Raw genomic sequence first — 12,778 nt, forward strand, 5'->3', positions numbered from 1 at the left:
TTGTCGCTGAAGACCCGCTTCCCATGCTTGTTTGTTGTTTTAGTACTTATCTAAACTTCTACTATACAAGAAAAGAACATACATATGAAATTCCTAATATTTTAGTTACACTTCTTATTACATTTATCACTAAGCCATATGAATTAATTTGTTATATTTTTGGAACCAACATATAATCAATATGAGTTAAATGCCCAATTATAACCACAAAACTCCACTTTATGTGTTACTTCTCCCCCGATTTTTTTTTCTTTTTATCTAAAAATCCAATTTTTCTATGTAACCCAAATTCAAATTACCTCACTTTATATAAATTCAATTTAATTACTCAATTTAAAACGTTTTTTTACCTTACAAAAAAATAAAATAAATAACATATAGCAATCCGCATAAAATTAATAATTATGACCGACGAATGAATATAATGACACATTTAATCTCTTAACAAAAATACAACAATATCATTTAACTACATATACTATAAAAAGAGCATTACTCTATACATTTTTGGGTAAATGATCATTTACCCCCCTGCAAAATAAGCAAATTTTCGTTTACCCCCCTATGCAGATTTTTTTTCTGTTTACCCCCCTGCAAAAAATAGATTCACTCATTTTGCCCCCCGTGTGTACAGCAGGACATGTGAATGCGCAAATCTGCTGACATGGCTTGTACACGTGGAAAAAAGAATTAATATTTATTTTTTAAATTCCACGTCAGATAATATATATTTTTTTATAAAAAAAATTCCTACAAAATTAAAAAACGGATTTTCTTTTTTTTTTTCCCAAAAGAATCCTACAAATAAATTTTTTTTCCTACAAAATTTTTTAAAAAATTTCCTGCAAAAAAATAAATTTTTTTTTTCGTAAAAAGAATTTTCTTATTTTGCTCCCAAAATAAATATTTACTCCAAAATAAAGTGTATTTTCAAAATAAAAATTTTAAAGATTTATTTTCAAATCTTTTTGAATTAAAAAAAAAATTGATCTTTATTTTTTAAAAACAAAACATTATTTTTTTGTTAATCTCTTTGAATTAAAAAAAATAGAAAAAGAAGTTTTATTCGTGTTTTCCTCTTATACCAAAATCATTTGTCCTAGAACAAGAAAAATAGAAGGAAGCAGAAGACAATAACGAAGTAGAAGACGATTCCGGTGATTGAAGAAGACGACGACGAATATGATCACAACGGTGGAAGCAAACCGGCGAAGATTCTGTTTTTTTTTAAATCAAAAAGATTTGAAAATAAATTTTTAAAATCTTTATTTTGAAAATAAACTTTATTTGGGAGAAAAATATGAAAATTCGTTTTTTTATTTTAGGAAAAAAATAATAATTTTGTACAAAAAAAAAACTATTTGTAGGAATTTTTTAAAATTTTGTAGGGAAAAAAAATATTATCTGACGTGGAATTTAAAAATAAATATAAATGTTTTTTTCCACGTGTACAAGCCACGTCATCAAATTTGCACAATCACATGTCCTGCTGTACACACAGGGGGCAAAATGAGTGAATCTATTTTTTGCAGGGGGGTAAACAGAAAAAAAATCTGCATAGGGGGGTAAACGAAAATTTGCTTATTTTGCGGGGGGGTAAATGAGCATTACTCTATACATTTTTTTCTCACTCTACTCATTAATCAAGCAATATCTTCCTATCAATTATGACAATGACTACAGCTAAGAGAGGTTTTAAACATTCTTAATTTTTATGTGTTGTACATATAATTTCCAATTCAAAATTGAAATATATTCTTTTCTTTTTTTTTATTGTGTTAAGCTTAGACTATTTAAACTCATTATCTACTCTATAAGAAAAAAATATACATATGAAATCACCAATTTGCCTCTTTTTTATTTTTTGACACATAATCAATTCAGGATTATTTTGTGTCTTTATTCAAAAGTTAGTAGAAAAAATTTCCCACTACCTTTTTTGTTAACTTCCAAATACATTTTTTGATTGTCTGTTAATTTCTTTCTTTCTTCTTCAAAATTTTCAGAAACAAACAATAATGTTACGCATTATATTTTGTCAAAAAAGAAAAATCTTTTATCTCATGTTATTTGTTATAATCAATCAATCATCTTGAGAAACAAGTATATAATTAAGTTAAAAGAAAAAAAGGGAAGTGTTTATTTTTTTTCTTTTGCATAATAAGAGACTAAAATTCATGTACAAATAAAAGGAGAGATTCAATGAAATTCTTTAATTCAACGTCATAAGTGCATTATATCTATCTATCTATCTACTATACAAGAAAAGAACATACATATGAAATTCCTAAGTTACCCCTTTTTCATTTTTTGACACATTATCAGTTCAAGGTTATTTTGTGTCTTTATTAAAAAAAAATTAGTAGAAAAATGCTAAAAAAATTCTTAGCAGGATTCGAACCCTTAACATTTTAGTTACACTTCTTATTACATTTACCACTAAGTCATATGAATTAATTTGTTATATTTTTGGAACCAACATATAATCAATATGAGTTAAATGCCCAATTGTAACCACAAAACTCCACTTTATTGTTACTTCTCCCACGATTTTTTTTTCTTTTTATCTAAAAATCTAATTTTTGTATGTAACCCAAATTCAAATTACCTCACTTTATACAAATTAAATTTAATTACTCAATTTAAAACATTTTTTTACCTTACAAAAAGATAAAATAAATAACATATAGCAATCCGCATAAAATTAATAATTATGACCGACGAATGAATATAATGACACATTTAATCTCTTAACAAAAATACAACAATATCATTTAACTACATATTATACTATAAAAAGAGCATTACTCTATACATTTTTTTCTCACTCTGCTCATTAATCAAGCAATATCTTCCTATCAATTATGACAATGACTACAGCTAAGAGAGGTTTTAAACATTCTTAATTTTTATGTGTTGTACATATAATTTCCAATTCAAAATTGAAATATATTCTTTTCTTTTTTTTATTGTGTTAAGCTTAGGCTATTTAAACTCATTATCTACTATATAAGAAAAAAATATACATATGAAATCACCAATTTGCCCCTTTTTTATTTTTTGACACATAATCAATTCAGGATTATTTTGTGTTTTTATTCAAAAGTTAGTAGAAAAAATTTCCCACTACCTTTTTTGTTAACTTCCAAATACATTTTTTGATTGTCTGTTATTTTCTTTCTTTCTTCTTCAAAATTTTCAGAAACAAACATTAATGTTACGCATTTTATTTTGTCAAAAAAGAAAAATCTTTTATCTCATGTTATTTGTTATAATCAATCAATCATCTTGAAAAATAAGTATATAATTAAGTTAAAAGAAAAAAGGGGAAATGTTTATTTTTTTTGTTTTGCATAATAAGAGACTAAAATTCATGTACAAATAAAAGGAGAGATTCAATGGAATTTTTTATTTCAACGTCATAAGTGCATTATATCAAATAAGACAACAAAGATATTTTTATTTTTTTTTTACAATATTGAGGTATATGATGTTGTTTCCATTTATTTATGATATTTTATTTGAGTCCAACTCTTTCTTTAGTGTAATTTTATCATTTATTGTTTATGTTTTGTTATTTTAGATTCACTCAACTTGATTTATGGACTTCAATACAATATTTAATTAAGTTAATTTTCAATTTGTAGTTCAATTCAATAAATTTAATTAATTTAATACAAGAATATGGTGGGAGAAAAACTGAAAAACTCCCGTAAAAAAAATGGTGAGACAAAAACAATAAAAATATTCAGTTACCTCAAGAGGATTATTCTCTACAGTTGCGCGCGAATGATACATTTAGTTTTTAAAAAAAAACAGTAAAAATTAAATACAAAGTTGAAAATAGTTGAAAAATAAATGACATTTTTAGAAGTTTTTTTTTTGAAAGATTTTTTGTTGTGGATATAAGGACTAATATTTTTTTTAACAAACCAAAATGAGATATATTAACATAGACAACCTCTCCAACACAAGACGTACCGAGGTAGACTACAAAAGTTTACAAAGAGTCAGAGAAACAAAACTATAAACAAATCACACAAGAAAGATATAACTTTTGTTCTTATGAGATTTTTCTATGCGGAAGAAAATTATTGGAGAAAAAAAAGGACTAAAATATTATGTTGCCTATTTTTTTAAAATAATTTTACGGGTTATATTCATATTAATACGGGAACCTGATTTTTTTGGATATATGTACGGGTCTTATATTTTTACTCATATATTAGTAAAGTTGTTTTTTTTTTATATATAATTTTACGAGTTATAGTCATATATTAATATGGGGCATAATCTTTCGTGTGAATTCTACGGGACCGGTGTTTTTCCTTTTTTTTTAGACTAACAACAAACAATATTCACTTATTCAAATAAGTAGAGTACGTGTGAATCTGCACTGAATCTGAATCAAAGCAAATTCGAACAAAACAAACATCGTACTACAATGGAATTAAACCGAACATCGTACCAAGACGCGAACTCAAGACAAAAAACTCTGCACTAAGACGAGATTAAAACATCAGACAAGAACAACAAAAGAAAACTCAAATGAAACCTAAGAATGTGTGAAAATCACTTATTTAAATAAAAAAATATATAAAACAATCAAAAGGGGGTGATTTCATATCAAAATCATTGGAAGATGAACAAGAATAAAAAGCAAAAAGTGGCATATGTTTTTCCTCTTATTAATAAGATTTCATATTCTTTAATAATTTATGTAGGACCTATATATATTTATACTCATGAATTAATAAGATAACCTTTTTTTTGTGATTTTTACGAGACTTATAATTATATTCATATATTAATAAAGTTGTTTATTTTTTTATAATTTTGCAGGTTATACTAGATCATATATTAATACAAGGACCTAATTATTTTGTTCATTTTTATGAGACATATATTTTTTTATTAATATATAAGGTTGCTCATTTTTTACATATATTTATACTCATGAATTAATAGAAGGATATAATCTTTTGTGTGATTTATGCCGTGCCTGTTTTTTTTTTTTTAACAAACTAAAATGAATTTTATTATTAATAATGAGTCCTGATTGGCACAAGGTGTGTCAAACAATTACAAAACAACAACAGTTTATATCATAACGTACGCAGGACCTATGTTTTTACTCTTATTAATAAAATTTCCAGTTTTTAACTATTTTTTGTGAACTTATATTTATACTCATATATTAATATACGATGACCTGATTTTTTGTGTGGTTTATGCGGGACCTATATTTTTTACTCATATTAATATGTTTGCCCGTTCTTTTATAACATCTACAGAACCTATAAAATACTCATATATTAATATGGAAACTTTTTTTTTTTTGTGATTTCTACGGGGCTTATACTTTTATTTATATACTAATTAAATTGTCTATTTTGTTTTACAATTTTACGGGTTATACTCATATTTAATATGGTGACCTAATTATTTTGATGATTTTTGTGACACATGTATTTTCACTAACATATTAACAATGTTGCCTATTTTTTAATAATTTTAAAAGGATTATATTTATACTCATATATTTAATACAGGGACGTAATTTTTTTGTGGTTTTTACAAGGCCTATGTTTTTACTAATATATTAATAAGATAACCTATTTTTCCATAATTTTTACATTATCATTTATATTCAAATATTAATACGGAGACATGAAGTTTTTTTGTGATAGTTTTACCATTATTCTTTAATTTCTATTTTTTTACCAAATATTATATCTTTCTATTTTTTTTACCAAATATTATATCTTTCTATTTTTTTAATCTTTTAATCCACTTCTCAATAAATTACTATTTTATGTTATCATGTGAGGAGCGGCAACGCCGCGACTCCCGTGCGGACGCACGGGTGTCGTGCTAGTTGACTCTACATTTAATATCAACACATGTAATAACCGTACTTATATGTTTGTTGTTCTTCTTCCTTCACCACCATAATTAAAGGATCTTCTTAACAAAACAAAACAAAAAAAAAAAATTAATTGTTTCTTTTCATTTTTTCATTGTTTTGTTGACAATCATCACTATTATATTATGGATTCATCATTTCCTTTAAACATAGCGATGTATCCATGGTTTGCCATGGGCCACCAAATTTCATTCCTTCATCTAGCCAACAAATTAGCAAATAATGGCCACAAAATCACTTTTTTCACAATTAAAATTAGAACCAAACAATCAACACCCTCAATTAATCACTTTTGTTACACTCAAAGTTCCCCATGTTGAAGGTCTTCCTCCCAATGTAGAAACAACAGCTGATGTTCCTTACCCTCTAATACCATACATCATGACAGCAATGGATCTAACAAAACCCGACGTTGAAAATCATGTCATAATCTTCTATGATTTCACACATTGGATTCCATCTATAACCAACCCTTTAGGCATCAAAGCACTTCATTATTCCATTATTAGTCCAGTCACTCTTGGTTACTTACACTCTAGCAACAGATAGATATTCAAAGGGTGAGAGTTTAACTGAAATTGATCTCATGGAACCTCCTTCTGGTTACCCTGATTCATCTATATCAGGCTTCATAATCATGAAGCTAAAACCTTTGCTGCTAAAAGGAAAGATATTTTTGGTAGCAATGTACTTTTCTATGATCGACAAAACATTGCTTTGAATGAAGCCGATGCATTGGGATACAGAACATGTAGAGAAATTGAAGGACCTTTTCTTGATTACATTCAGAAACAGTTTAATAAACCATTTCTTACTTCAGGACCTGTTATACTTGAAAACCCAAATTCTGTTTTGGATGAAAAATGGGCTAATTGGCTTGGTGGATTCAAAACAGATTCAGATTCTGCAAGAAGCTCCAAGAGATCGTTGAGGAAAAGAATTAAGAGCCAACATGTTTGAGATTTTAAAAAAATGATTTTTTTTGAAAAAAATCATTTTCAAGAAAATAGATTTTCTTGAAGAAAATCTAAAACTATTTATCGTTTGTTTACAATCATAAAAATCTTTTTTATTTTTTTAAGATGGTGAGGGATGATGAGTGATAAAAAATTGATTTTGACAAAAAATGATTTTTTTTACTGAAAATGATTTTTGAAAAAAATATGAAACAAACACAAGTAAGATAAAAAAATAGATTTTTTTTTAGGAAAAATAGATTTTTTTGATAAAAAATTTGAAACAAACATACCCTAATATGGTACTGTCTGTCATAGAGAAATACACTAGTATGATACTTTGTGCGATATACCGGTAAAATTATCTATTATCAATTGTTACAAAATGAATTATATTATAATTATATTAGCAATTTATTTTAGATAAACTAATAGCATCTAGATATCAAGGGAATGAACACACCTTCCAACTAAGTTGGCATTCATAGACATTCTTATTGTCTACCTTTAGCTCAAAATAATTATATATATAGTCCCCGTTCAACGCGGTAATAAGGGAGCTTCATCATGTCATGTAAAGATTCATCCTGATGGAGTTTGTAACAAAGAAGACAGCTGTTGGTCGATATTCCTGCAAGTGCACAGGTATATCGTGTAGTTATAAAAGATTATCGATCCCCACAGGGACTATTTGTTAATATTTCGCTTATGTTTTTAATATAACATAAGGTTAAGGCTAGATATTAATTAAAGAAGGCGTTTTAGATAATTAATTAAACTGTATTAAATATAATATTATTATACTAACCGGAATGTGAATTAAGTCGCTTCAATGGATTCAATAATTAATTTGTATTTAGTAAAAAGGTTTCTTTTTAACAAATTGATATTGATTTAAAGATACGTCTCTCACACTCTCGCGCTATTGAGTTATATCATGTAGAAATAAAATAAATGTTTAACTGTCACTCTTACATTTACTTATGAAAACACTGTTTGAAAATCAATACAATTTAATTGGAAAAGAATCTAGTTTTCACAAAACAACCTTAGTTTAAAAATATAGTCTCACGCCGTCGCGCTATTGAACTGATACTATATTATATAAGTGAATGTTTCACTCTCGCTCTCACATTTATTTATAAAATACTTTTTGAAAACTAATATGGTTTAATTAACTTTAAAGAGCTGTCGCAGTGTTTAAAATTAATGTTCAGTTTTTACTATCCGGTACAAATCTCACACTGTCGTGCTATTAACTTATACCTTATTTGATTTTCACTCTCGTGCAAAATCTTTAATTTAATTATTAAAAACTGATACAGAAAACTAGTTTAAAATATTAAGTAAACAAATTAACCATCGAATCCAAATTAGCTTCCAATTTCACATTCCAGTTTCAATAAATTAGCTAGACATAGTTGCTGGTAACAACATAATAATTATATAAATAAACATAACATAATTAAAGCAACGATAGGTACCGGAAGATGTAAAACTTGAACAAACAGTGACTGAATTAAAAGAACAGTGAACAAATTGTAACAAATAAATAAAATAAAATAAAATAAATAGAACAAGATATTAGAACCTTAATAAACTGGAATTGAAAACAATGTCACCGGAACAAGCTTGAATGCTAAACTGAATGGAAAACAGGAAAGTAAAATATTTTCTATCTGCTCTTAAATTCTAATAATGAAGCGTGTCCAATAATCTAACTAAAGCCATCTATTTATAGGCTGAGAAAACAGATTTTTTTGTTCCTGAGTAGTGGGTTGTTGGCGTGAGAATAGGAGGGGATAGAGCTGCGTGAAAATTGGAAACGATAGTTGCTTGAAGATAGCATCACGTGATGATGTGCTGGTGTTAAAATATCTGCTTTTGCCTAAAAATCATGTGGGGACCACCATGTATATTTGTTAGTAAGTGCCTATGAAAAAGCACACGTGTGGCCATCACTTATGGCATGCGCCATGTATGTTTGAACTTGGGCTGCTTCATTTGTGGCTTGTGGCTTGTGGCCCATTTGTAGTGTGATTGTTTTTTGGCATTCACCCCCTCTTTTTGCTTCCTGATCCGATCCAATTCTTTATTAGAATTTATTTTGCAACTTATAAATTATTTGGTAGCTTCCGGACATTCCTGAAATACATAAAAATAATAGTAATAATACTACAAAAAATGCAGAAAAATAGTAAAATGCTAAGCTAATTTTATTAAATAAATAGTGCATTTTTCGGTGTTATCAAACTCCCCTAAACTTGAACAATTGCTTGTCCTCAAGCAATTTAGCTTGCATATAGAAAAAATTTAAAATACTAAGCAATTCATAAATGTAGACTTAGAAAAACAATACCACAGATACTCATACGTGGTCAGAAATTCAAATCAACTAAGACTAATTAATTAGGTGCTTATTCAATCAAGAAGGGTATTTCAACGACACACAAAGTTCTCCCTCTTATACATACCGAATTCGGATCATGCCATTGTACTAAAATCTAGATCATCTCCTTTGTTTTATCCTTTTTCATTCTAGACAGTCACATTAAGACCCTTTATCTATGTCACACACATGGTAAGAAAATCGGTTAGCGATTTTATTCATTTTTTTTTTTTTTTTTATTTTTCGCAAATTATCTCGATGATGCAAATTTTCGTATTACTTTCACAAGCAATATTCAAATATACATATATATTCACAAGGTTTAACCGTATTACCACAGTATGACCTTTTATTTGCTTAAATGATTCGCTTATATTCATCGACTGACCTACTTAATGTGTGACTTATAGATGGTGTCCGACTGGTAAATAAACTACTAAAGGAATCCACAAATTTAAATCAGGAGATTTCGGCACAATAGTTATTCAAATTGATATCTATACTAGGGAGACTTATGGGTGTTGGAAAAATACCGATTTTGTTGTAAAATTCCCTAATTTTCTTAACTTAGCCTCTCGTCCTTTCTTAACCTATATACTTTCAAAGTGAATAATTGTCCTAAATCTTTAGAAAATTTTTTAAATTGGCTCAAGAAAAGGAAAAATTTAGAAAAATCAAAGAAAACACTATAGATTTATTTATTTTTTTTTTATTATGCGAAAAGGGAAATAAATTGAAATGACTGGGAAATAAATAAAAGTAGTGAAATGCTCCCCTAAACTTAAATTCAACGGTGTCCTCACTGTTGCGACTCTAGAGTAGAATTGGAGTGCAAAACCTGGAGATTTACGCCTATAATGCACTGATGGGTGTTAAGCGATCGATCTCTTTATTTTCTGCAAATTCAAATGAAAACATTAAAATAAAAACTCGTGGGTTGCCTCCCACGCAGCGCTTTGTTTAAAGTCGGTTAGCTCGACTTGGCACGACCCTTAAATCAAGAGGGCGCCTCTTTCAGACTGAAATCCGTAACACTGTACTCACCATCCTTAGAGATCCATTTGAACACATCTAACCATCTCATAGGTGCTTTCCCTTTTGCTTTCTTTTTGGTGAGAGGAGGTGGGAGTTTCTTCTTTACGGCGTGAATCTTCCCATGTGCCAGCATTTGGCATTCTTTAAAAATATGGTCATGAGTATCAGAAAATCCACCTAGTATATTCTCATAATCCTCACCCTCTTTGTGTTTCGTATTCTGGAAGATATCATTTACTGGGTGGGAGTTTAGTATGTCGGGAGGGACTTGTTCAAAGGTGCTTTTATCGATATGTCCTTTGTAACGACCCAATTTTCATATTATTATTTTTATGTGTTAAAATATCTTATTTAACGTGGCATTTTAATTAAGTTAATAACTTTAAGTTATTTATCGAGTACTTTAGTTATTAAGCGAGTAGAGAGAGTTAACGTGTTATTGGGCCAAGTCAATTGGGCTTGAGGCCCAATGGGCCTTGTGTGTGTGTGGAGCGCCCATATGGGCATAGTGAGGGAAGAGAGAATTCATTTTCTCATGTTCTTGTGTTCTTGAGAGAAAGGAGAGAGCTTGAGGAGCTAGGGTAAGAAGGAGAGCTAGGGACTCGAGAGCTTCGTCGTGTTTTCTTCGAATCCAGGTAAGAGAGTAGATTTCATATTCGTGGGTGACCCGAGGAAGGGGAGAATGTCGATTTCTCCTCACCCGAACTTCCTCCACCCCATTTTCGTTTTAGCTTAGAACGGATTTTCTTGATGGAAATCGTTCCTAAGGTTCTTAATATGCTTAACATGCTTTTAACATGATTAATGAACGAAAATTATGGTTAAAACGAGTTGTATGAAAGATTAAACTCAAGAACTTTGTGTTCTTGAGAGTTTTGATGAAAAAGTGTTTAAACTTTACTTTTTCGATGTTTATGATGTAGATCTGAGAAATGAACTGTCCTTTTGTGTTTAGATATGTTTGTTGCACTTGAATACAAACTCATTTGGGGTTTATAACATGAAAAATGGGATTTTTGGGTGAATTTGGGTGGAAATCGCATGTTTTGAGCAGTTCTGGCAGGAGCTGTTCGCTACAGCTCGCTGCAGCTCACTACGAGCAGGTGAGCCACTGGTGTGGTTCGCTGAAGCTCGCTGAGCCTTCGCTCAGCGAACAGCTCGCTAAGGCTCGCTTAGCCACCGTGTCAGCACAGCACTTTGCTGTTTTGGAATTTGAATGACTTTGAGGGTTCTAACATGTTATATTATGTATTTTACCCAGTTTTTCGCGTAGATTCCGATTCCGGAGTTTGTTTTATGATAAAATGCATGCTTAATACACTTTACTTATATTATTAGTATTGTGTTAAAAATGTGAGTAAATGCATTGTATGTGTTGATGATTGTTGATGATGTTTGTTTAAATATCAAAGAAGTATATTAAGGTGTTAATCAACTTAATAAAGAAGGATATTAGAGTATGTTATTCTAATAAAGAAGTATATCGAATTATGTTATTTGATAAAGACGGATATTAAGGTATTGATTATCTTAATAAAGACGAACGTTGGATAGTGTTCCACGTTATTGTTGATGGGCTATATGCCATAATTGTTGATGAATATATTCATGAGTTTTGAGTGCATGCATCATGAATATTTAGGGATATTGGCTTGTCCAATAAAGAAGGATATCGAACTATATTTGTTTGATAAAGAAGGATATCGGAGGTGAGATGCTCTGATAAAGACGATGGTACCACATGCATTAGAGGTGTCTAGAGGACATAACATGAATGTGAAGCATTAGATTGCATTAGGGATTTTGTGTGCATTTTATGATAAATGATGTTTGACACATACTTGGTAAATGTTGATTGTTAATCCGTATGTGAGGAGCAGAGTCCGTCATGACTATAAAATGAACAACGCAGAGTCCGTCATGACTATAAAATGAACAACGCAGGGTCCGTCATGACCATAATCTGAACAATGTATTTGTTAATGTTTTGGTATTGTCCGAGACGACGTGAAACTATATGTTTGGTGTATTTTGTGAATGATTGATTATGTGATAAATGAAGTATATGCATGATATATGAATATGCATGAATGATGGTGAGGTATATGTATAATGTATGATTATGCATGTTTTTATGAAGAAGTGTCTAAGTACCATTTACTTACACTTATATTTTGAGTATGTTGTCTAACTCTCTTTTATGTGTTATGTGCTGGATCGTTGGGGGTCCAGATTTACAGGTTTTGTGGTATTCGATGTCGAGTCGTCGGTGAAGCTCTGCTCTGATTGTGACACGGGAAAGGGTTTTATATTGTATATAAAGTCTATTGTCTAGGTGGTTTTGTATAATCAATAAATACATTATTTGATTCAAAGATTTGTATAAACACTATTTTTACTAATTAATTACATTAGTATTATTTTGATAGAGGAGTGTAATACTCGAACCGATATTCAATAAATTAAATGTGA

At 29.3% G+C, this 12,778-nt stretch overlaps 1 pseudogene; it reads left to right on the top strand.

The window, feature by feature from the left end:
* The first annotated feature begins 6,011 nt into the window (after positions 1-6,011).
* Positions 6,012-6,886, top strand: LOC123905325 (annotated as a pseudogene).
* The last annotated feature ends 5,892 nt before the right edge of the window (positions 6,887-12,778 follow it).

This window comes from Trifolium pratense, linkage group LG2 (genome assembly GCF_020283565.1).
Source record: "Trifolium pratense cultivar HEN17-A07 linkage group LG2, ARS_RC_1.1, whole genome shotgun sequence".
NCBI classification, from domain to species: domain Eukaryota; kingdom Viridiplantae; phylum Streptophyta; class Magnoliopsida; order Fabales; family Fabaceae; genus Trifolium; species Trifolium pratense.